This window comes from Arvicanthis niloticus, chromosome 4 (genome assembly GCF_011762505.2).
Source record: "Arvicanthis niloticus isolate mArvNil1 chromosome 4, mArvNil1.pat.X, whole genome shotgun sequence".
NCBI classification, from domain to species: domain Eukaryota; kingdom Metazoa; phylum Chordata; class Mammalia; order Rodentia; family Muridae; genus Arvicanthis; species Arvicanthis niloticus.
In genome coordinates, this window is record NC_047661.1 from 83369089 (window position 1) to 83395940 (window position 26852).

At 44.3% G+C, this 26852-nt stretch overlaps 1 long non-coding RNA gene across 1 annotated transcript; it reads left to right on the forward strand.

The window, feature by feature from the left end:
• Nucleotides 1-355: 355 nt before the first annotated feature.
• Nucleotides 356-26410, forward strand: LOC143442085 (uncharacterized). The gene is made up of 3 exons (XR_013110000.1): nucleotides 356-474; nucleotides 1099-1171; nucleotides 24661-26410. It is a non-coding gene; the product is annotated as an uncharacterized LOC143442085 (long non-coding RNA).
• Nucleotides 26411-26852: the final 442 nt, after the last annotated feature.

The window sequence follows — 26852 nt, forward strand, 5'->3', positions numbered from 1 at the left end:
TGGGTGTTTGTTTGTTTGTTTGTTTGTTTTAGTTTTTCAAGACAGGGTTTCTCTGTATAGCTCTGGCTGTCCTGGAACTCACTCTGTAGACCAGGCTGGCCTCAAACTCAGAAATCTGCCTGCCTCTGACTTCCAAGTGCTGGGATTAAAGGCCTGTGCCACCACTGCCCTGTTGTTGTTATTATTTTAATTAAGCAAATAGGTAGAAAGAATGAACATTCTCCTAGGGCCAAATTTTTGTGGAAGTGTGAGCCATGAAGGGCCTAGGAAACAAGGTGAAGACATGGTTTGAAGTCAGAAGCCTCAGCTGCTGCCCAGAGTGCCTGGTGGGCGGGGCTGCCTCTGTGCAGCAGAACGTGTTGTGGCTGTTCCCTCAGCTTTTATTGCCCTGGCTGTGCGTGGGCTGCGAGAGCCCAGCTCCTGTCCCCAGGGCACCTTAAAGGAACATCAGTACCTCAACTCTCAAGTTCAAAGGTGGGAATACACAAGGTGTGTTTGGGGTGTGGGAAAAAGAGCAGAGTCAGGAAAGGAGGGGGAAGATGGTTGCCCAGAGCCAGGAAGGAAAGAACAGAAAGGGAGGGAGGAGAGGGAGCTAGGGGAATAGTTTATCTGAGGTACAGAGGAACCGCCAGAGAGAGGGTGGGCTACAATCCCTTGCCCTATAATCATATGCAAATTTACTAAGACCATGGGCTTCCATCAGAGTCTCAAAAATTGGGTGGCCGTGAGCAGCGAGTAGACAGAGAACGGAGCTAGCAAACAGCTTGTGAGCAGGTTTTGGAGAACACTGCTCTGGCAACGGTGTGCAAGCTAGAATGGAGTCTCACTAGTTTTGCTGGTGGAAAACATGTTCCATGGCAAGATAATGTGTAAATATTTGAAATCTGACATGTGGGTGTTTAATAAGATTGTCTGCCTCTCTGTGGAGGAGTTAAAAATGTTTACTTCTAATAGAGGCGGGCCCTGAGTTCGTACAGAAGCCTGAGAGTTCAGGAAAGTACCCACTGCTGCACGAACTCTTTTGCTGACTGCCCCACAGCTGGCTCTGACTCTGCCCGAGGCTCTTAGCTCTTGGTCCTGCTTCCCCTCTCATTCCAGGTTCGCTGGGTGCTGGTCATCGATTTACTCATTCCACAAATATTTTCTTGAATGCTGACTACTGTGCCAGAGTGTGAGTCAAACCCAGCCTTGACCTCAAATAAACCACAAGCAGCAAGGGACAGAGACGGGGAGTCAGGCGATAGCAGCGTGTGGCTGAGAGCATCAGTGTGGGGGCAGGAGGGCGGTCCACACACTGCACCAGTGGAGGGGAAGCAGCCAAAGCAGCCCATGTGTTCCTGAGCCCAGATGCATCCTGGCCTCTTTGTGTCTAACTCCTTTCAGCCATGGAGATGAGTCTTACATCAGGCGTCTATAGGACTGAGGATCAACCACTATCTGCTCCAAGTGTCTTTTTCCTTTCATTCTAAGCTCTAGGAGAAAAGAGCTAGCCTAAAGAGATGAGTTTGAAAACCTAGGAAATGGGGATATGCTTCCATGGTTAAGAGCACTTGTTGCTCTTGCAGGGGACCCTGGTTTGAATTCTCAGCTCCCACATATAGGCTCAAAACCATCTGTAACTCCAGTTCCAGGATATCCAACACTCTCTTCCGACTTTTGCAGGAACCAGAATCACACATGGTACACACTTAAGCATTCAGGCAAAACACACACATAAAATAAGTTTAAAAAAATTACATTTGTCATATCTGCCAGGGATGTTCCTCTGGATCAGCCACCTGGCAGATAACTCTTCTGGCCTCATTTTAGCTAACATCTGTGGCTAGATCTCCAGGGAAGAGCCCCTGGATAAGAGCGCCCCATTGCTTTCACATGTCAATCAAAGGCTGGGTGCCTGCCCACCCTTTCTGTCTGAATTTAATACCCTGCCCTTGAACACCTTGGCTGCCAAAAGGGTGCATGGGTTAGAGTTGTCTTGATACTTAGGGAGAAGTAAGGGGGAGTAGACATCAAAGGAAACGAGGTACGGTGGCTCATGCCTAATGTTAGCACTCCGGAGGTTGAGGCAGTAGGATTGTTGTGAGTTCAAGAGCACCCTGGGTTATAACAGTGAGTTCCAGGCTTGTCTCATAAAAAGAAAAAAGGATGGAGAGAAGTGGTGGGTAGTGGGGTGTAGGTGGAGGCTCATATGGTTGTAAAGACTGGCAAATCCTAAACCTGCAAAGCTAGGGGGCATCCTGGGAAGAGTTTGGTGTTCTGGCCATAGACTATCCTTGGACTCAGTCCCACTACCTTGATGATGATGCCTACTCCCATTACCAAGAGGAAACTATTTTAAGCAAAGCCCCACTGATATTAATTCAAATCCTCCCTCTAATATGCCCTCTCAGAAATATCTAGAATAAAAATCCAACAGCTGCGTATTGTGACCTAAGTAAGTTGACACATACAATTACCTGCCCCAGCGCTGGCCTCCTGTAACATTCCTCATCGGGGAGAGCGGCTGGGAGGGCGAAGGTGGGCATTGCACAAACCAGGAATGAGGATGCAGCCTCTCCTCCCCACTCAAAACCCCACCTAAGGGAGCGGCCTTCTCCTTTCTTTCCTCTTTCTTCCTGCTCCAGGTGTTAAGTGGACATAGTAGAGCATTTTACTGAAGCAGCTCAGCTTGACCTGGGCGTCTTCCTCTCCTGTGACCTCCGGTGGCTTGCCTGGTAGCATACTTGATGATACCATTTACAAGATAATTTGCCACACTTCATAGCCCAGTGACCTGGCATTGGGATTTACAGTGACACTCTCTGTGTCTTAGACGCTGCCTTCTTACTGTTCTGGGTAATGGAGTCATGAAACTTAAATTAACACAGTGTATGCTGGGCCCGTGGGTTTTCCTCTGTTATTAATACTTAACAGAGTTCTATAAATATTAGTGTTTCTGGGACATCAGACATAAAAGATGTTATGGGATTACCCCTGTTCTGCAGTTCTGGTTGGTGGGTTACAAGAAGTCCAACAGCACCAGGAGGAGGCTCTGACATGCAGGAGAACCACAGATCCACCTCCATCCTTTTCTCCTGTGGGATCCCACCTCAGCCTATCTCTCAGGTCCATACAGGTTGGAAAGGGGGCCTTTGCTCTCCTGACATTTATAAGGTGGGTACTAGAGGGGGGTGGCACAGTTAGGATCCTTAGAAACAGGAACTCAGGGCTGGAGAGGTAGCTCAGCTGTTAGGCACACTTCCTGTTCTTCCAGAGAACCTGAGATCAGTTTCCAGCACCCACATTAGAGGCTCACAACTGCTCGAAATTCCTGCTCCAGGTGACCTGAGACTCTCTTTTCTGGCCTCCATGGGTATCCACACAGAGACACACACAGACACAAGCATGATTAAAAAAATAAAACAAATTTTAGAAGTAAAATTAGGAACTTTTTCTTAATTTCCCATCATTTACATCCTGTGGGAACACTGTAAGTACTGGGGAGCACCATTAGCTGACTAGAGGCATTGGGAGCACCTGCTGAGATATCCCATGAGAGATTGTTTCAGTGTGCACACACACACACACACACACACACACACACACACACACACACACACAGCTGCCAAGTGGCAAATATAAACATAGCCCCTAGACACCGCTGGGGGACAGAGACAAGGCTGTCAGTAACTGCTGCCTGCACCTAAGGAGTAACATTGGCTTTTTTCAGTTGATCCAGCAGAATTACTGGCACTTGCAACTTTATTTCCCTTTGGGAAATGTTATTGATCTTAAAGAATCTACTTCTTTATAAATTGAGAGCCTCCTGTCCACACCATCCCCATTGGCACCTGATTCCTGATCTTGTGCAGATGAGTGACGGGAAAGGTTTCTGTTTCCCCCATCCAGAGCAGTGCGCAGTAGCTCACACAGCATGCTCCATAGATGTTGTGTCGCCCCAGGGTGGAAGCCATTTCTTGTTCTCACAATCCTCAATGTACACTCTCAGCCCCAAGTTAATTGTAAACACAAAAGATGAAGCGATCATCATACTACTCTTCGGAGACACTCATTTTCAACTCACACTTTCTTCCTAGAGTGTGGGAGGTACCTGTTGTAAAGGCAGTGTTGGGCAAGAGTGTGTGTAGCCATGTTCATAGACACTCCAACACACATACACTCACACACACACATGCACACCACAACATACACACAAGCACACACACACCAACACATGCACATACATACACACATACACACACAAGCATGCACATGCACACACACGCACCCTTATGTGGGCCAGCCAAGAGTGGCTTTCTTCCTCCCTCAAGTTGTCCTGTCTAACATTCCTCTGGTCTTATCAGGAGAGGTGCTCCTGGCCTTCAGAGTGAGTGTTGTCAATACAACAAACAGTTAATTAGAGACAGTGTCTCCATGAATAAACATGCAAAATGTTAACTGCTGGGGTTCCAATAGCAACGGTCTATGCAATCTCTTTTTTCCTTTTAATCCATTATATAAACCTTTTAAAGAGTAGCCTAGGAAACAAATTCTGAAGAATTTGTTTTTCAGCCTCATATATTAGAATAGATCAGCGATTTTCAGGTAAAGGACAACTTGGGTTTTCATGACTAGAAGGGAGGGGTACCAACCAGAGTTGATGCTAACCTACCTACGACACACAGGGTCCCTACAACAAACAGTTACGAAGCTGAGAGTAAAATCCTCTAAGTCAAGTGGATAGTTGGTCTGTCATTATTATGCCATTGTCTGGGAAAGCAAACACTCAGCAACTGTTAGCAAGCGTCGTATATTGCAGACTAAAATATCTTCCAGGGCAAAGGACTTTTCTGATGCAAGCTGTCTTCTGATATAGGTTTTCATACCATCATTTAAACTTTTATTTTTTTTTAACTTTTCCTTAAAGTGTGATCCCCCACTGATAACCACTTTTTTAATTACTCACAAATGAATCGAGTTTTTATTCTTCTTGGCAAGTAACAGTGAGGGAGCAGAAGATGCTACAAAGTGCGTTAGATGAAGTAGCTGGCTCACTTGCCAGCTGATTGCCGCAGATTGTGTTTTCTGCAAATGGCTCCACCAGTACTTCCCACCCTACCTAATGCTCTTCTTAAGACACAAGTCTGGTATGGCTTCCCTGTAGAGGTAGGCAGTCTCGTCCCTGCAGTGGAATCTAGGAGTGTTTATGACTAAAGTTAGGCCATGACCCAGGCTGTACAAGGAATGTAGCTCCCTCTGGTTCTCTTGGATCCTCGTCAAGTAGGGAGAATGCACAGGCAGCCATGTGTGTAGGTGCCCTAGCCAGCAGCCCCAGTAGAGGTATCATGACAGCCAGTGTTAATCAGCAGACACACAAGTGAGCAAGGCTGGTGGCTTCTTCCCTCGACCACAGAGTTACTCATCACCTCTAAATCTTTCCGAGCTTAGGACTGGTGGAGAGAGCTATCTATACACGGGCTTTCCAAGGGCCTAAAGAGGTTCTGTGAGCATAATAAAATTGTTCTAAGCCACAAGGTTTTGGAATAATTGTCATGTAACAAGATAAGCATGGACTAGTAACTCTTCCTCAAATAAATAGAAGGTGTATTTTATGATGAAAGTTCTAAATCACTGCATATTGGGGGCTTCCAGAAAAAGTGCTAAGTAGTCAAAAATACAAATACTTCATTTTTTTCAATGTCACATATCTAACAAAAGGGTAAATAGGAAACATACTATTATTAGACTTCTATCCTATACCTAAGGCAGACATCACTATTCAATCCCAGAACTCTTTCTGGAGAAACAAAGATCTGGCCTTAAAAACGATTCTCAAGAAAGCTCTCAGAACAACAACAAACAAGAGATTGGGGCTGACAGTTTGAAATCTCTTAGCCATGCTCAGAATTCTTTGTGGACACTGAAACTGGTTTTTGTAGATTTCTTCCCAGATAGGAGGATTTAATTATTATTTAATCAGGTGCACACACCAGATGTGTGCTTCACAGTGCTGATTGCAAAGTTTGTTATATCAGCTTAGCAGAAAACCGGTAGTGTTCCCTTATCATGAGGTTTGAGAATTTGGCCATAAAGTAATAGCAATCTGTTGGTGCCAAGAGCTGCTCTTATTTAAAAAAATATATATTATTGAAAAAATCTCAAATCCCTGGTATATCAGAAAAATGTTTAACCCTTTGATGAGGCACACGTTGTAGGGAGGGGCCATGTGCATGCTGGAGTGAGTTTTGATGTTTGTGCCATGCACATTATTACAAGTTTGACAGAGTGAATATGCCCTCTCTCTTTCAATTTTCTGTTTGTGAATTTGATGTCTTCAACCTCGAACTGACAGCTAAAGTCTCTCTCTCTCTCTCTCTCTCTCTCTCTCTCTCTCTCTCTCTCTCTCTCTTTCTCTCTCTCACCTACCAGGGATGCTGGAGGCCTGAAGTTGTTTATTTTGAAAAGAAATGTAATAACGGTTATTTGAAGAAAATGATTGAGGTGACTGAATTCCTGGGCAGGCAGGCAGGCCGCATGACTTGACTGAGGCACTATTTAACTGAAGATTTCAAAGATTCTGGTGACAACTCCATCACCTCTCTCTTTTCATGGTAGCTTTTTAAAAAACAAAACAAAACTTTGAATCAAGTCACCTGTAGAAGGGAGACAAGGCAGAGAGAAGGAGGGCTGAGTTTCTCAAACTGGCCTTTGGAGAACTTCTCTTTAAAACATTATTTAGCCAAGGCAATAACCCGGAGAAGGGTGTTAGCTAAAAGTTGCCTTCTATACATCTCTGCCTGCCCTCCTGCTTCCCCTTCTCCCTGTCAAATTCCCTTGTCGATCCACAGTCCTTTCCCTGACAAACCAACAAACCGTGTCTCATGTTCACAGAGTTGGGTTATAATTTTCCTCCGCGTTGTCTTTCAGACTCTTCATTGTACATTCCGTTCTTCTAGAAAATGGAGACGCCTTCATTAACTGTTCATCAATTAGTTCAAGGTCTTTTCCTGCTAACAGTTATGCCCCCAAAGAAGGAAAGATTATACCTGAGAACCAAATAAATCACAAGAAAACATATTTGCAGGACTGGAGAGAGGCTCAGTAGTTAGGAGCACTTGCTGCTCTGACAGAGGACCCAAGTTCAGTTCCCAGGATCCCACACGGCAGCTCAAAATGGTCTGTAGCTCTAGTTCTAGGAAACCCAAGGCACACACATAGTATAAATACATAAATGCAGGCAAGACACTCATACATGTATAATGAACATGTTTTAAAATCTTTAATTTAAAAATCAAATAGATTTAGGTGTTTTGTTTACTTAGAAGATACTATAAAAATTTTTAGATTCCAGGGGCTAGGAAGGTAATTCAGTCGGTAAACTGCTTGCCAAACAACCATGAGTACGAGTTAGACCCCCAATACCCATATAAGAAGCCAATGTTCTTAACTCTCCATGGATCTTGACTGCTGTTATCTGTCTTGACCTCAAGAGAATTAAGATGACTTTTCTGGGCAGCCATAAGGAACACGGGCACATCACCACCTGGTTCCTGGTAGCTAGCATGAAGTACAGAACACACGTGTTCTATTCCTGAGTTCTCAGCGTTCAACTTGATTTAGAAACCTGAGGGTTGCCCACTACACACTCATTTTTAAATGTTCATGGAAATTTTTCTTGGATATATTATATAATTTCTTGTCTCCTTAAGCTGGATAGTCTAAACATAATTTAGCCTTTAGCCCTTCCTTATATACTCAAGGCTCACCAATGTGAACATTAGCTACAGTTAACGAGCCTGTGAGACAGCAATGCCCTCGAGGGCTGTTGAAGTGCATAGGGCTGTTTTTAACCTACATTGTAAGTGGTCCCAGGCTACTGTGCTATTTGAGTTCATGTGTCTGCTTTTCATAGATTTTTTTCTGCTATGCTGTCAGCCTCCTGGTTACTGACTCTCGGTGCTATCAGAATCCGCCTGCATTGGTATTTCTTTCTCATCTTAGATTAGCTACTTATAAAGTAGGAAACCCTAATTCTTAGGTGTGTTCTGTCAGAGCAGTAAGTCAATAAACATCCATTCTTACGGTTGAGAGAGATTTCTTAGAAGTAGGGAACATGAATTTTAGTGAACTGAATTTATAAAATTTCTTTTAACTTTCTGATTATCTGGGCCAATAATTGATGAGGTCATTAGCTAATTAATTTTCTGGAAACATCCATTGGTACCTGCCCATTCCAAGTTCCTTTCGAGCAACATTGTCTGGCTGACGCACCCTTTGCTACTCAGGTGGGTGTGTTTTGTTGGAGTAAACCACAATTAACAAATTCATCACACATGCTACATGCAATTGGCTGATAGGGACCCCCGATCGTAGGCCAACCAGACCTTAGACTGGCCAATCACCCTCCTAAGAAGATAAACTGTGCTTAGCCAATCCTAGACTAGGGGATATGAATCCAGAAACAAGGCAGAGTACATTTGAAATAGCACATTAGGGTAGATGTGTATCCCCTAAGGTCAGAGTATGTCACAGGCCATATGCTGTTATAAAACAGGCAAAACTCTAAGCAGTCAGGTGGAGGAAGGCAGAAGCCGTGGGAGGAAGATCAGGGGGGCCGAGGCAGGGAGAGTAGGTGACACTACGTGTGTGCCTTTACAGTCAACTCCATTGTCCTTGAGGCTGAGTGAATCTATATTTCCCATCCAAAACAACTATAAAAATTAACTTCTTATATTTCCTGGAATCCTGTATAAGCAAAAAAAGACAAGCTGTAACAAGTGAGTTCAAACTAGGAGACACTTAAAACCAGCATTAACACAAAAGATGAGCTTATGAAGAAAAAGACTACAGCTCCTAGCTATGCCTGACACCGGCCAGCAGCCTGTTACAGCTGGAATAATCAGTCTATCAGGGCAACCAGAATCAGAAGCAAAGATTAAGAGTCTACATGATGAAAATGTAAAACACAATCAGAAGAAAGCTCCTGAGTCCTGTGAAGGTTCCTTTCTAATTAAGCAATTACAATTTGTATACAACACCTGGCTCCCTCTCCCCTCCCCCGCCCCATGTGATCTTATAAGGGTGTGTGACTATTCCCGAGAGGACCTACAACAGCCTGTACAAAGAACCTCACCTAGACAGGTGCTCCCACGAGAGTCAAATAGGGAAGAAAACAGATCAGAGGAAAACAGTTACATAAATGAGCCAACCAAGAAGCTAAGATTCATTCCTTAACACTTGCTGTGTGGAGGACGTGGCTCAGTGGATGCTTTGTGACCTTCTCAAGACACCCAATGGGGTGTCCTTTAGATCATGGTCTCACACTATCAGAAAGCCTGCCTGAGCCAGGGACTGGTGTGCCACACGTTGCTGGAAGCATCTGGCCTCCTGAGACTTTGAAGCAGCCTCCCATACCACAGACAGGTGGGGCAGCCCTTCAAACAGGTGATGACTGTGTTCTGAGGGAATACTGCTGAGACAGAGGCTGATACAAGGCAGTCAGGATTCTCACTGGCAAAAAGAAAGATGGCTGAGCAAGATGATAAACAAAACTGAGTAGCAAGACTGATGCCTAGGAGAGGGTGAAAGCAAGACAAACAATCAGGCTGTGTTGAAGGCTGCCCTGACTGCTCCTAAAGGAGCCAGGGCCAGGGTAAGCTAAAAGCTAGTTATGTCTGGGCAATGTAACAAGTAGCTACATATCCCACCTTTAATAAATATCTAAAAGAAGCCGGGCAGTGTGGCACATGTCTTTAATCCCAGCACTCAGGAGACAAGGGCAGGCGGATCTCTGTGAGTTCAAGGCCAGCCTCTTCTACAGAGTTCCAAGACCACCAGACCTACACAGAGAAGCCCTGTTTCAGGGGAGAAAAAGGAGGGGGCAGGAGTGAGGAGGCTCAACAGGTAAAGGCACTCATTGCCAAGCATAATGACCTGTGTTTGATCCCCGGGACCCACATGGTAGGAGAAAATCAGCTCCCACCATCATACATGAACAAACACACAATCCATCAGCCAGATTTTAAAGGAAAAAAAACAAAGATAAGCAAAGAGCAGAAGGAACAGAAAGAAATAATTTAAGAGTGTAATTTGAGATTGTGATACGATCTGAGTAGTTAATGTCATCCCCATTAAAGACAGAATCTTACTATGCAACCCTGGCTGGCCTCAAACACAGTGGTCCTCCTGCCTCAGTCTCTCAAGATCTGGGATTATATGCAAGCACCAATGTAATTGATTTACCCCTTCCCTCTCACTAGCAAAATCTTTATTAAAAAAAAAAATTGAAGTAACCCACATGAAGCAAACAGGAGGTTTCATAAAATGATAATTAACAAGTCAGCAACTCATCATCTATATGCTAGAACCTAATTTACATAGCCCACTGTAGGTTCACTAATTCGCCCCTTGGAAATCAGAGTTTGTAAAACTGAACATGGTATGTGTGGAGACATATGGCAGGAGGAAGACAGCGTGTCTTAGTCAGGGTTTCTATTGCTGCAATGAAACACCATAACCAAGAAGCAAGTTGAGGAGGAGAAGGTTTATTCAGCTTACACTTCCACATTGCTGTCCATCACCAAAAGCAAGTCAGGACTGGAACTCAAGCAGGTCAGGAACCTGGAGGCAGGAGCCAATGCAGAGGCCATGGAGGGGTGCTGCTTACTGGACTTACTGGATTGTTTCCCCTTGCTTGCTCAGCATGCCTTTTTATAGAACCCAGGATTACCAGCCCAGGGATGACACCACCCACCATGGGCTCCCCCCAACCCCCTTGAGAAAATCCCTTATAGCTGGATCTCATAGAGGCATTTCCTCAGCTGAGACTCCCTTCTCTGTGATAATTCTAGCTTGTGTCTACTTGACACATAAAGCCAGACAGATGTAACCCATCGGCCTGTCTGTCACAGGGATTTTGAAAGGTCTCTTTCAGAGAAGTTACTAAAGGTTCTAGGGTAGGACAGAAATGAGTCAAGAAGTGAAGGGACTCAGGAACTCCTGGGGCTGTCCTGGATGGCTGGCAACACATGCTGAAGAGCAATGGGGAGTAGAAGTGGGCCCTTCTGAAGAGACACATGGCAGCATCCTCAGTACCAGGCTATCTGACCCATTAGCACCACCTAACCCTGCCAGCTGAGCTGCCTCTTTGAAGCCTGAACAGTGCATCTTCCTGGGGACTTCTCTTATTTCTTCCAAAGTCATGGCTGATCATTCTGAGGTTGGTTGGTTGAGATGGCCTCTCACTGCATTGCCCAGACATATCTCATACTCCCGGATGAGAGTAAACTATTCTCTTGCCTCAGCCACTCAAGTGCCAGAACCACAGGCATATACCACCACAATCAGCTTTCCCCACCCCCCTTCTAATGGAATATTTCCAACATGTGTAAGAGAAAAGAGGGCTAGAGAGATAATTCAGTAAGAACATTTCATGTGCAAGCATGAAAACCTAAGTTCAAATCCACAACACACACATGAAAAAGCCAGGCTTGCTATGCATTTCTGTAGCCCCAGCACAGTAAGGCGGAGAGAGGTGAATCCTGGGAGATCACTGATCTGTCAAGGACAAACTTCTGATTCAGTGAGAGAGCCTGTCTCCAGGCAAAAAGGCAAGAGTAAAATTTGACCTCCAACTTGTGCATGTGCTTGTGCACATATACCCATTCTCTCTCCTTCCCCTTTCCCTTCCCCTCCCCTACACACACACACACACACACACACACACACACACACACAGAGAGAGAGAGAGAGAGAGAGAGAGAGAGAGAGAGAGAGAGAGAGAGAAAGGTTCCTTGTATCTGTCAGACTTCAATGATGGCCAATTCATGCCCCATCCTGTTTACCTTGGACCCCTGCACACTTTCCTGATCCCATGGGCTACTCTAAAGTAAACCCTAGTTAGCATGTCTACTGTTTGAATTTCGGCATGGATCTTTAAGGACTCTCTCTGCAAAATTATAACCTTGATCATGTCGGTTGCTCCCCAGAAAACCACTCAGGCACCTCAGACACCTCATCAACTCTCACATTCTCCAGATGCCTTCTAAAGAGTGCTCCCAAAATTCCTTCCCTGAAGGAGATAGAAATAACATTCACCCCTTCCCTGCAAGGGCATAAGGACAAACCAAAGTATGATTCCACACTTAGACTTCCTGGGGAGCCAATGGGTTTATTGGGCTTATTTACAGAGTATAGGTATCCCCAAAGCAGTGACACCTGAAAGCCTTCACCTAGTATGGATGATGGCTTCCTCACTGCACATAAGTGGAGTTACCACCTCCCTTTATAGTTAGTCTTCCTAGAGACTCTTAAGGTCAGCTGCAGTTAGGACAGAATTGCATCCAAATGGGTTGAGAGGCTGCATACTCGGGTGAGGGGCAATGGCCTTTCCACCCCCATCTTCCAAGAGAAGAGGTCAACAGTTCACAGGTTGGATGGTGATGGACTCTCGAAGGTAGGCACAACTGATTCGATGAGGATGATGGCAGTTTGCCTGAGAAGATGGCACATTACACCAGCCTTTAAAAAGTGGTTTGCAAATGTTCATTACAGTGAGTCATTGGTCTGGTTAGAGGCATTTGCAAGAAAAGCTGTTTGGGCAAATGGTATATTGTATGACACACTACAGTTTCCCAGAGAAGATTTGTTTGTTTTCTTTTGGGGGAGGAGTTGCAAAGGCAGAAGGCAGATATGGAGGGATGGGGAGATTAGTGGGATTGGGGTAAATGATATGAAATTCACAAAGAATCACCAAAATAGTGGTTTGCTTGTTTGCATCCACAGCCAAATCAAGTTCATGTGTTGCTGTTGGTTAATGTCTCTTCCCATTATCGTTCAATTTAAACACCTTTCTTTCAAATCTTTCTTCTTTTCCTTGAATTTTTTTTCTGTATATAAATTAGCTTGCCCTATGAAATTCCCCAGTCTAGACTGCTCATCACGCCTTCTGTGACGCTCCATGTCCCTGTTTGTGGTAGTAAGATCTAGCACCTCCATCAGGTTCAAGTAAACACAGTCTACTTTTGTTGGTGGGGGTGGAAGTACCTAAGGTGTGATCGAGTCTTCCGTGATGTCAGAAGCTGCTGATGCTGGCTGCCTGGTAGCTGCTGATGCTGGTTGCCCGGTGGCTCTTCAATAGGAGCTGCAAAGCATGACATCATTTGTGTCATTCCTCACCCATGGATGAGCTGTGAAGCTTCTCCAAAGGGGACCTTCTTTCATTAGCTATTTTGTGACACTGAAGTCCAGTTCATAAAGAAAATCAACTTGCCCAGCTTGCCCAGGACTGCCCCTGCTGGCTGAGGCTCAGGGCAAGTCGTCTGAGCGCCTTCTCCATGTCCCCAGTGGTGAGCTCATCCCACTTCCCACAGCAGCCATGGAACACTTAAAGGACATCCTGCACAGCAAGTTCCAGGCACACAAGCATTCTGTGGACTGAATGGCAGTCCTTATTTTCACTTATTTCCTAAAAGGCACCCAGGCTGCGAGGATCGTGGGTGGGGCTTGGCTGTCATCACTTGTATGACTGAAGGCTCATGGCAGCTATTGGTGGGGCTGTTTCCAGAGAGCCCTGGCACCACACAGCACTCTTCCTGCTTGCTACAGTTACATACAATCTGCTCAGCACAGAAGATGCATGGGGATCCAAGCAAGGCAACACCGTAGTCATCTGTAACCAAGACAGTCCCCAAACAACACTAGGAGGAAGAAGGAGCTAAGAAGTCCCCTCAAGTGTACATGTAGTTCCAAACGTCCTTTCTCAGACCTACATAGTGGTGCATATCTGTAATCCTAACAGAAGGCTGAGGGAAGAGGACTAGCCTGGGGTGTATGGTGAGTCCAATGCCAGACTGAATGACTCTACCAAAAAAAAAAAAAAAAAAAAAATGAGATTGGGGTATAGCACAGCAGAGCACTTGCCTAGAATGCACAGGACTCTGGGTTTGAGTCCCAGCACTACAAATATACATGCATGCACACACACACACACACACACACACACACACACACACACCACTGACAAAACGTCCTTTATCTTATTAAACTCTTATTAAGAATCTGCTCACTTTACTCATTGTCTGGTTCGGGTGAGCCTGTAAATTAATTAAACCTATTGTCAGAACAGTCAGTTGTTCATTTATAACCATGAGAATAGTAGCAGGCTTTTAAAAACTACTTGCAGATTTAGGGCCTAAAGGCATCTTTCTCAAAATTATCTCTGAGTTTGACTTCTGGATTTCTGTGCATGTTAAATCTTTATATTGTCTTTTACATCCTTGTAATGGTCTCTGCTTCACAGAGGATCCTTAAAGTGCTGGCTAGTAAAAGCAAGAGGCCATTTGTAGGTCAGTGTGAATCTACTCAAAGGTAAATCTTATTTTAGTGGCTCCATAGTAGAAACTGAGTTTCCAAGGTTGTCAGGAGTCTCTGATGGTAAGCACTTATTCAAAAGAGGGGCTGCGGATGACAGTCTGGTGTAGCCCGGAAGGAGCAAGCATTTCTCTAAAGGGACACAGCTAGGGGCTTCTTCTTTTCCTGTGAGACCCAGGAACAAAATGGGGTACCGCCTCCTCTGTGCACTCAGATCAAATGCTCAAATTGTGTGATAAGGGAACCTAGTGACCGAACAGTCGTGAGAAGGTCTCTTCACACCCTCAAGCCTTCGTGCCCTTGCCTGTAAAGTGAAAGTCAAAAGGAGACATGTCAGCCCATGCCTGTAATCCCAGCACTCAGGAGCCCCAGACAGAAGGATTGTGGCTTTGAGGCCAACTTACACTGCATAGTGAGACCCTGTCTCAGAAAAACAAACAAACCGCAGGGCCCTTGGGATGGCTCAGTGGTAAAGGTACCTGCGGCTAAGGCTGTTGACCTGAGTTCGATCCAGGATCCACATGTTAGAAGAAGAGAATCAACTCTTTCGAGTTGCCCCCTGACCTCCACACAAGCATCCTGTGGTGTGTGCACTCCCACACACACTAATTAATTATCTATATAATAAAAATGTTAAAGCAAGTAAACAAGCAAACAAATAGTTGTTGCTAATGAGGATCAAATGAGAAGGGCTAGAAAAAACACTAAGAGCCATATAAACTACATTATAAGGACACACTCATTGTTAGCTGTTGTTGTCATTATAGCTACTAATTGGTTCTGGTCATAGCTATCATGGTTTTTGTTTGGCACAGTATTTCTCTGGAATATTACCTGACAATAAAAAGGAGCAGGCAATAGGTGGATGGAACTAAATGGCAAGTACATTTCAGTGAAGAAAGTCATCCCCCAAGGACCACATCAATCACTCCTCCACACTTTAGCTGAGATGTCACGTCGGAGCAAAGGTCCATAGCATATTGAAATTCATTTATATAATGTTCTTAAAATGACAAAATTAGAGATGGAGCCCAGATTAGTGGTTGCCAGGGTAACATTAGAGATGATGGGAGGGAAACGTATGGCTTTAGATGGTAGCAGAGAGGACAAGCTGTCTTTGAAATAACTTGGAAACCTCCTTGCCGTGGTGGGCATGTGACCCTGCACATGGCATAAGGGAGAAAAACATGTGCACATGTCTGTATGATGTCAGCTTCCTAATCCATTCTGCGTTGTCACTGTATATTTAGCCACTGAGGGAGGGGTCAGGAGACATATAACCATTGCATTTCTTGCATTCTCTTTGCAACTTCCTGTGAATCTAAACTCACTTCAGAATAAACTTCAAAATAAAAAAGTATAACTCTACACTCATTTCAAAAATTGTTTTTACTTATGAAACCAAATACAGTATACAGCCGAATCAAACAGTATGGCAGGACAGCATTTCAGCTTTTGGGTAACATTGTTCCCCTTAGATTTAAAAACTGCATCATTTAATTTGCTTTGCAATTTACCTAGTTTTAATTCCTCCTATATGATGTCAAAACTCTAAACCACCTTCGATGCAGGCAATCACATTAGAAAACACGTGCAGTCTGCTTCTTAAGTAGTGGTGTCTTTCCTGGAACTGGCCTCTGTCTAGTACCAGTCTGACTTGCAGCTATCTGGGTTCCTTCTAGAAGCATCCATGTTGGAAAGATTCTGGTAACCAACTGTATATAACGAAATCTTATATAACAAAATCTTACGGGGGCTGGGAGGGGAGCTGTTTACAGGGTGATGAGATTTCAGAATATGTAATATTTCCTTTTTGCTTGCCTGTGTTTTGGGAATCTGCTGGAAGTAACTCATGCTATGTCAGTTCTACAGGCCTTGCCATGAAAAAAGGGAAGAGGGTGTCTAAGCACGAAAGTGAGAGGTCTTCTTTTAGTAGCTTGAACATATGTAACTGGGTCTCTGATCTCCAACTGGCACTGTCTCTGGGATGCTACCCGGAGACCCAATAGTGATCCCTTTCACCCTAAGTGTGCTTGTGAGAAGTGGCCTTCGTGGATGTTTGTTTTGCTACGCTATGCAAGCACTCTGCCACTAAGCTGAGTCCTCAGCCCATTCAACTTAATCTTTACCATCCCTTTTGCACCAGGGCAGGGCTGTCCTCCAGATTCTCAACTAAGAAAGGGAGTAGGGACCTTCTGAGCCAAAGCTGAAAGGCGGCAGAACAGAGACTACAGCATGGTCTGGGCCCACAACGACTATTTAACAGACAAGCCACTCCGTTTCATCACTGAATTTAAACTCCTCCGGATTCTCTCACATCTTGTTAGATCAAGAAGTCTCTTATCTCCTTCACAGACAGGAACTACTTTACTGTGACCTTCTCCAGGGCACTAGAAAGGGCGATGGAAGAAAACTCCACAAAACTAGGTAAAGGGGAGAGAGAAGACATGTTTGGGAGAAGTAATGAGGTGAGTTGAATCTTCAGAAGGGACAGGTCCCAGTACATTCCAGTTTCTCTCAGAAGGAAGCGTGACTCCCTATGTGTCCCCTTTGGCCCCAGAGGAGTGATACCCCTCCCCTACCCCTCCTCCTGCCCCATACACACTTCCCCACAACTTTGCAGTGGCAGCCAAATACTCCTTGCAGACTCATAGGAGCTGTGTGGACTCTCAGAAACTTGAGTCTTTGTAACAAATACTAATATCTAGAAAAGCTTTATCAGGTGGAAATGAGTCCCTTTGCCTCAGAAACTCTGAGGTAAAATCCACCAGACCTTTTAACCGTTGGTGGTTTTTCTGCCTCAGATCTTTTTGGGAGGGTTACTCCTGGTAAATACAAAACTGTTTTAAACAACTCCCCCCCCGCCCCCCCGCCCCCCCAGTTCCTCTGGCTGGCTTTGCTTTATGCTCAAGACAAAGTTACTGATAACATTTCCGGTAAATCATTTTTCTGACTCCTACAGTCTTTCAAGGTTCTTGAGTTTATTAAAACACTTCCCAAGAACATTATAAGGAAAAAACAATCTCCTATGGTACAGCTCACCATATAATGGGACCCCCTCCCCCCTTTCCATCCTATAGTCCCTCTTAACAAAATGTCACAGTTTAAGTGCAGAAATCTCAAAAAATCTTGTGGCAAACTAAAGTGCTTTGAATTTGCTTTTACAGAAGTAGTCTGAGTAACTCACAGAAAAGCCTTCCTCCGAGATGGGGTATGTTTCTTTAAGTGGATAACAGAGCCCAGAAATGCTTAATCAGTTTCTTTTCACCGTGGGGCTGGAGCAAGGACTCAGCCACGGGGACAGCATGTTGCTGTAAGAGAGAACCTGAGTTCAATTCCCAACACCGAATCAGCAGCTCACATCTGCCTTTGACTCCAGCTCCAGGGATCTGAAACTCTCTGACCTCCAAGGGCAAGACAGTCACAAGCACAGATGTAAATGTGAACTTTTTTTTTTTTTTTAAAGCAAATCTATGTGTTTTCATAAGACAAGAAGAGCCTGGCAGAACACTTTGCTTTGATGGCAGAACACTCCCCCAGATCCAGTTACCTCAAGCAGAGGCCTAGAAATCCCTCTTCCTCCTCTCCTCCCTCCCCCTTTCCCCCTCCCCCTCTGTATAGTTAAATTGTTCATTTTTATTAAAAAGCCCAAGAAGTCAGAACCTCCTGGGCAGTTGTGCGGTGACTCACAGGGACAAGGGAACTGTTCATGCTTTTTTAAATCTATTTTTGGTACCAGTGAGGATGGAACAATGTTTTTAAATTAAGAGACCCTGGCCGTATTTTTCACAATAACATAAAGTTCACTCCCTCTCTCCCTTTCTCCCCAGCCTTCTCCTCCTTTCCTCAGAGGCTCTTGGGCTAAGGAGGGTTCCTCTTGGCTCCTTTTCTGAAGGTCACAAAACAGTGATTTCCTATTATTTTATTCACTTTTCCCCCATATTTTTCTTTCTTTCTTTCTTTCTTTTTTATAAAGCCCCTTTCTCTGTAAGGACATACAAAGCAACTTTAAATTGGGATTACCTCCCAATGAAGACAGGGATGGGCAGGAGGGGACTTTTAACTTCACTTCCCTTTGGCACTATTAAAATAATGCTATGTTCTTTATACAATTTAAAAATAATTTTTCTAACTACAGGGAGTATTTATTTGCATTGTCAGCAAATGCAATTTGTTAAAATATAGAAAAGAAAACAATGAAAAGCTAAATGCCGTTCTCATTCTTCAAGTATGTACCTGGTATGTCAAGTTCCTCTAGCGAGGAAAGCTGTAGGCTCCTGGATGGACACAGGGAAATGGAATGTACCCGAGTTGGGGAAGTGGTACCTTGGGGTCTGACATCTTCTCAAGTAGTCCTCACCCCCAGGCACCGGACAGCCATCTTTACACAGATGTTTTAGTGTTAATGCTTCTCTGTTTGCTTTTAGCTTCTAAATTTTTTTTATCTTGTTTTTTGATATTGATTCTTTTAAAGTCCAGGCTGGTTTTGAACTCCTGATCTCTTGCCTTTCTCCTGACTGCCTGGATCTCTTGAAAGTTGGACAAGCATGGATAGCTTGAGCTCCAAGCTTCTAAAAGTTTGACTGTTGTCTTCTCTCCTGCTTTGTCAGCCTGAGGATATTTTGCTTGTTTTGATTCCTATTCATAGACTCTTATAGGATTTTCCAACTGGATAAAGGTTTGTGTGTTCAACTTGGAATCTCTAACTAGGAGTTGCCCACAAATGGCTTGAATTATTTAAGTCTTTTTATGACTGCAAAGTCATTGTCGCAGGTAAGTGGGCCATGATTTTATTTGATCACATCTATATTATTTATATTGCTAAGATAAAATACTAAAAACAGACTTGTTCCTAAAAAATATGGGCAACTTATAGACTCTTGGTAGGTCCATCCACATACTGGGAAGGTGTCTGTTTCTGTGTCCCCTCCCTGCTCCCTGTGAGGCTGCCCTGTCCTTCTGTGCCACCCCCCCTCCCTGTGAGGCTGCCCTGTCCTTCTGTGCTCCATTGTCTAAGACTTTTCTTCCTTGAGAGATGAGAGAGATGGCCTACATCCCGTTTGACTCTTCTCGTTGGCTTTTGCTCACTACACAGGTCCTCTGGGCCTTGAGGAATTGTGTGCTTGCTCTGCACTCAGCTAGCTCCACACACCTAACCAGGATCAGAAACATCAGAACATACTAGAAACAGGGCTCTTTTCCAACCCCAGTTTGCATTTTGCCTGAATTTCCATTTTGGATCTTCTGGGTAGGAACCTTTATCAGAATGCTGGGATTTTTTTTTTAAGATCTTAATTCTATTTTTTGTGTCTAGTGTGTTGCCTGCATGTATGTTTGTACACCAAGTACATGTAGCACCCACAGAGACCAGAAGATGGTGTTGGATTCTCTGGACTGGAGTTACAAATGTAAACTCCACTATGTGGATACTGGGAATTGAACCTGGGTCTTTTAGAGAAGCAGCCAGTGCTTTTAGCCACTGAGCCATCTAGCCCAGGATGCCAGGCCTTGCTGTTCAGCCAGTTAACTATAATATTCCTAAGCCACGGCATTTCCATTGTTCATCAGCTTTTTCCATTGAATGAAGATTTGTGCGTTATTAGTCTGACTCTTAGAATCTCTGAAGCAGCTGTGTGATTAAATCCAGCTGTGATTTTGTTGGTCTACTCTGAGTAGGGAGAAAGCTTGACAAATTAAAGAACAAAACAAGTATTGGATATTTTTGTAGGTAAAATGCTCCTATGTGCCACAGACTGCCTTTTCACTGACTAAACGTGCTGGCTTGAATGTGTTTGGGATGGGGGAGAGGTCCTGAGCCAGGGCATGGCCCTTTGACTGCCTTCTCTTATCCTAGCGCATTCCTAATCACTAACCAAAAACAAAGGCCGGAGAGTTTCCCACAGGATCCAGAGCCCCTCGGCTCCTAATTTCACTTATTTCTTTTCATTGCTAACTTGACTGGGTTATAATCACTGAGGAAACACACTTCTGGGGATGTCTGGGAGGCCAATTCTAGAGAAATAACGAAGGACAAAAGGCCCATCTAGCTACATGTGACTTGTCCCATAGTTGGAATGAGTAAAAAACGGAAGAAGGAGCTGAACGTTGGCATTTGTCTATCTCTGCTTCCTGACTTTGGAAGCAGTATGACCAGCTACCTCAGGGATCCTGCCCGCCATGTCTTGCTGCCATAATGGATTAGATCACCTCTTAAACCAAGAGTCAAAATGGATACTTCCCTCCCCTCCCCTCCCCTCCCCTCCCCTCCCCTCCCCTCCCCTCCCCTCCCCTCCCCTCCCCTTCCCTCCCCTTCCCTTCTCTCTCCTCCCCTCCCCTTCCCTCCACTTCCCTCCCCTCCCCTCCCCTCCCCTTCCCTCCCCTTCCCTTCTCTCTCCTCCCCTCCACTTCCCTCCACTTCCCTCCCCTCCCCTCCCCTCCCCTCCCCTTCCCTCCCCTCCCCTCCCCTCCCCTCCCCTCCCCTCCCCTTCCCTTCCCTCCCCTCCCCTTCCCTTCCCTCCCCAAGTTGTTCTATCAAATATTTGTCATAGCAACTAGTAAAGTAATGAACATAATATCTCTGCCAATGAGAAAGCATTCCCAGCACTTCCACCCAGTGCTGGGGACTACCAAATGTTGTAGTAGTTTTCGTTTCCATGACATTACAAAAAGACAGCCGGTGGATGATGGTCTCCCTGACTTTTGCTCTACTCCTTGTCCTTGCTGTATCTTTTCTATTTCATCGGTTTGCGTTTTATCTTTGGCCCCGTGCCAGCGTGTCTATTTCTATTGTTCAGTCTCTACATCTCCTGTTTTCTCCTTTTTTTATGTTAATGTTTCTCCTTGGTCTTTCTTTACCTCTTCAACAGGACTGATTACATAAACTTTCAACCACTGGATACCTGTCCACTGCTGCTCCCTGTGATGCACTCAACTGTTTTCTGTTTCCAATTCTAGAGGTTACTGGGTTTGTTTGTTTGTTGTTTGTTTTTATGTGATTTTTCTTTTTATAGTAGAAATTACTTTTGAATTATTTGCTTCATGGCTCACCTTCTGTCCTCTGTGGTCAGTAACATCTGATGGCAAGGTTTCTTCACGTGCAGAAGCACTCACTGCCAACTCTTACAAAATGCTGTCAAGACTCTGATGTTGTCTTCTGTCCTTTTCTTTCTTACTGTTATATGTATACTTTTATGTTTCTCTGTATGTAAGCCAATGTGCCATGTGCATGTCTGATGCCCACGGAGATCAGAAGAACATGTTAGACTCCCTGGACCTGGAGTTACAGGCAATTGTGAGCCACCATGAAGGTCTGGGAATTGAATCTGGGTCCTCTAATAGAGGACCCGTGCTAAGCCATCTCTCCAGCCTCCATTTTATATCAATTCCAATGCATCACATTTAAAAAGTGTTATGATTAGTATTGGAAATAAGACAGATTTCAAATGATGAAAATACCAGCCAGTCTCCCTCTCAGAACTGACCATCAGTCACCTGACTGAGCGGCAACCTTCTTAACCCTCGATTCTGTTTTTTGTTTTGCTGTCTCACTCGGTAGCCCAAGCTAACCTCAAACTGCAGGTACACCCCTTCCTCAGAGTGCTGGGATTTACAGGTATGCATCACACTGCACCAGGCCCCCCACCTCTCATCCTTCCCATACACTCCCATCTCTGCTGCCCCATCCCCTACACCACCCACCTCCTCTTCACCACCCCACTCTGTCTTTCCTTAGTCCTTATCCTTATTGAGAGAAACAAAAATCTTCACTTAATAATAACAAGCACTGAAGACTAGACGTAGCCAAGTGAGGCGGTTTGTTTTGGAACATTACACAGTGGGGCATCAGCCCAGGACAGGCTGCTGACAGCAGAGAATAGTTTTCTAAACTCTAACACAGCAAGCCCCTTCTCCTTACTGAGTGGCTGAGTGTGACAGGCTTACACACCATCTAGGTGTTTCCTTCTGCCGCTTACGTCCACTTACATCCATCTTTTATTTCATTGTTTCAACCAAGATCACATGTGCTCATTTCGACATTTTACATCCTGTTTATTTTAAAGCTTAAGCTGACCTTGTCATGGCTAAAGGTCATTGGTTATCTAGGCTGTTGGAGGAGTAGGGTAGATTAATAGCCCCCCAATGTTTCCTGTTCATCCGCAACTGGACCATGAAGACACAAGACACTTATATTTTGAAAATGAACCATCAGATTTTATCTCATACCTCTCTAATGGACCATATTTTTCATAACTTAGTTTCAGGTTGCTCTCTCTCCCTGTGCTCTCATCATTGTATCCCCGCTTCTCAGAGCAGTGCCTGGGAACTGCAGAGTTAGTCTGGAATAGGCAGTCATGAGTCAGCAAGTGAAACCATTTCATCTCCATCATGTCTTCTAGCATCACCCCCATTTTAAAGAAGAGAAAATAGAGGCACAAGACAGTTGAGTACTTGTAACAGCAAGCCCATTTATAGGTGAAAGAACAAGCGGCCTTGCCCCAGCACTCTTCCTCTACAGTCTTTGCTGGTCGTTAGCAGGAGTGCCCACTCTGATGTTCGCTTATTTTCTAAGCAAAATAGAATTTTATAAACAAACAAAAAAAAGCTTTAAAGACATGTGAGGTTCCCTTTAGCCTCTCCCATTTCTGCTCTCTGCAGCTTCCCTCACAGACACTGCCCAGAGCTGGTGTGTTCCCTTCCTGCCTTTGCCTATCTGGCTTACTTTCTGGAACTGTCTTCCTGAGGCTGCCAAGCTAGATTGGTGCCTGGGTCTACACAACACTCCCAGATCCACCCAAGGCAAGTAGCGACTCTCATTACTTTCACTTTCCTGGTGCTGGAGTGATTTTTTTCCCTCTTTTTTTACTTACAGACACTCATTTTTCTAGCTGAAAATAGAAAGCCTTATCAGATTGGAATAACAGTCCTTTTTGCTGTAGTTTTTTTCCCCAAAGGCTGGATGAATTTGGGCTTCGTCAGAAAGCCATCTGCTGTGTACGCACAGACCTATTCCGAGCCAGAAAAAGAAAACGAGGGAGGAGAAAACCCTGGCTTCTCATCTTAATGCAAAGAACCGTAGTCTGTCAACTCCAACTCCTCGAAAGGAAGCTGACCACTGCCCTTGTATGTGACTGGGGACCTAGGATTGGGGGGTCTCATTGAGCACAATGACCTTGCAGCTAACAAAAAAAGACTCCGTCTGAAGAGGAAATAGAGCCAGTCTTCCACATACATGGTTTGTGGCCAGTCGTCTATTACATCCAGACCACACCCTCTCCTGGTCATAACTAACCACTTGTCATTCCTGCTATGTTAGACTTTGCCAGTCTCAGGCTAGGACCTTGTCAGAAAGACTTTTAGGTTTTCTAGAGGCTACCTCATTCTCTCGTTGAGTAGCCTTGCCACCAAGGAAGCACTCACATTTGCTCCTAGAGCCAGACAGGCAAAGGAACGAGGGAGCGAGGGAGCGCTGTGCTCACTGCTGTTGAGCACTCACACTTGCTGCTGTATGCAATCAGCGGGAGCACTTCTAATTCGCTAAGTAGATGAATGGAGGGAGCAAGCATATTCATGTCTGTGGATGAGCAGAGGGAGCACTGACACTCACTGCTGTAGACAAGAAGAGGGAGCACTAATAGCCACTTCAATAGATGAGCAAGAAGGAGCTCTGCTGCAGATAAACAGGTCCTCCACTAGGGAAAGACTCGGGGGTCCTGAAGAAACCGCTAATCTCTCTTTTCTCAGGCCAGCATGGCAAAAATTAAAGTCAAGTGGTGTCATGGTCTTAAGAATTCTCAGTATTTTTGGCTCAGCAGTTAAAAGCACCAGCTGCTATTCCAGAGAACCCACGTTCAATTTTCAGCACCCATGTGGCAGCTAAAAACTGTTGGTAACTCCAGTTTCAGGGAATCCAATGTCCTTTTCTAGCCTCCATAGACACTAGGTAAGCATATGGCCCAGATGTACATGCAAGCAAACACCCATACACATAAAAAAATTGTTAAAAAGATACTCAATACTTTTTTAAATTAATTTCATTTTTAAGGTCTGCATTTTCATAAGTATAAAAGTAATGTAGCCCAACCAGTTACAAAACATTTAAGGAACACCTATAAACCTTAGAAAGCTAAAGCCCTTTTCACCTCACTGCAGGGCTGGTTGCTACAAGTTGTTGCATTTGCATACAGACTTTTCACCATTTGCATAGCTGTGACCTATGTAAGTATGTATACTTGGGAGCACAGTGTACTTTCCAAAGAAATGACCCTCTCCTCTAACCTCTGGTTGCTATTTAGTGTCTATTTTTCCTTCCAGACTGCCATGTGTCTATGAGAAACTCCATCACAGCCTTTTGAGATCAAATGGGAACTCTGTCATCCAAGAACATCTTCCTCTTGGTAACAGTTGAGAGCCATGCCACGTTCCCAACCAAGGTCTTGCCAGTATCCAAAACATCCCATGGAGGAGCCTCTGTTCCACATCAGGAGGAGTCACAGTCTGTTTGACATTTTTGAGTAAATGACTTACAGAGGAAAGATTATCATTCATTATTTTGGAGCACAGCAGTGTTCGGGGACTGACTTGTAAGGCATCTTGTTGAGTAAGTGACTCGGTCATGAAGGGCGGTTCTACTTGGCCACCACAGAGACAGAAGTGTGGGCCTTTCCACTCTTGGCTGGCTCCCACAGCTCTGGGCTCAGAGCTACACAGTTTATTCAGCTCTTAGAGCTCAGCAGACGGGGGCTCTGTGGTATCACCTGGAAGTGAGGCTCTGGATGAGAGCCCGGTGGTGTAGCCAGGCTCCTCACGGATGTAGCTATATACAGAACACGTCTGTCCACATGCTCACGTCTGGGCAAGGATCCACACAATTCTCATCCATCCAGTGATTCTTGGGCACACAATCCCCGGGGATTACCGGCCTCCCAGATGGCTCCGTTGTGGTATGATCAGTTTTTTTTTTAATTTATTTATTCATTATCCAGTCTTATATACCCTTGGCTCCTTCATTTCAGAGGGGGGACAATTTTCTTCAGAGAGAAATTGTGCCAATTCTTCGACAATACATCTCCACTTGAAGGACATTCATCATATTCCCTTCAGTTTTGATTTTCCTTTAAGCTAGTTTCAGAAGGTAATTCTGATACAGAATGGTGTAATTGGGTTCTTTGAACGCTCGTTGCCTTAATCGTAAAAAGGGAAATAGTCTTTCTCTCCCTGTTTCCCCCCTCCCTCCTCCTCCTCCCTCTCTTTTCCCGACGCATACCCATTGAGGTTCCTTCTCTTCTTGCTCTCTCTCTTCTACTTCTTTTCCTTCTCACTCTTCCTTCTTGGGTACTTCATTCTGTTCTTTTTCTATGTGGCACAGTTGTGCACACAGTTCAGCAGTCCCCTGCCTCAGCCTCCTGAGTGCTGGAATTTCAGACCTGCACCACTACACCCAGGAGTTCGTTTTAGAATTTACACTTGTACTTTATGTGTAGGAATGTTTTGCTCCCGCGTATGTATGTGTAATGTATGAGTGTCTATTGCCCACAAAGGCAAGAGAGGGTATAGGATCCCCTGGAACTGGGGTTACAGGTGGTGGTGAGCTGCCGCCCAGTTGCCAGGAACCCAACTCAGGTCCTATGGAAACAGCAAAGGTACTCTTAACCACCGAGCCATCTTTCCAGCCCCCAGAATTTGATTTTTAAATATGATTTTATAAAAAAAACTCTATTCATAAAATATGTTAATTCTATTCCCCCAAATTACTATACAAAACTAACTTACCAAATATTAAAATATCTTTCAACATTCCAGTCACCAAATCTATGAGATTAGTCAGAGCGTAGACAATACTGTATATCGTTCCAAGCACATTAAGGAGTTATATGGGATTAAACACATTATAATAGGAACACTTCAAATCAATAAATTCATAGCGGGTGGTGAAAATACCAGACGACCATTTGAAAAACTAAGCCTGGATCCAAACCTTATTTTTATAGCAGAATAAAACCTAGTAATATTGCCAAAGGTCACATACAAAATGTAATCATAAAAATAATAAAAATAAGTTAAGTTTTTAATAATTTTGGGATGGAGAGAGACCTTTAAAAAGTAAAAACATAAAAAATTCAAACAAAGTTATAGTAGCTTTTGCTACTAAAAATGGAAATATACTATTTAACATTTTGAATGACAGAATAAATTCTTAATTTTACCTAAACACATTCATACCTCTGTATAATAAACAGTATCCTCAATATACAGAAAGCTTTAATAAATCAAAAATGTTAGTTATCATGGGGAATGGAATCCTTCACTTCTCTCTCTTCATAATTTGATTTTCTTACAGTAAGGTTTTTTTTGGGGGGGGGGGACAAACCAGTGCCCAGGGCCCAGGACCCTGCCTTGCACATTAAAAATTTTTAATGTTAAACTTACCTTTAATTAAAGGGATTAAACATAAATGGACTCTCTTAGTAGTTAGATCTGAAGCCTAAAATGCATTTGCAGAATCA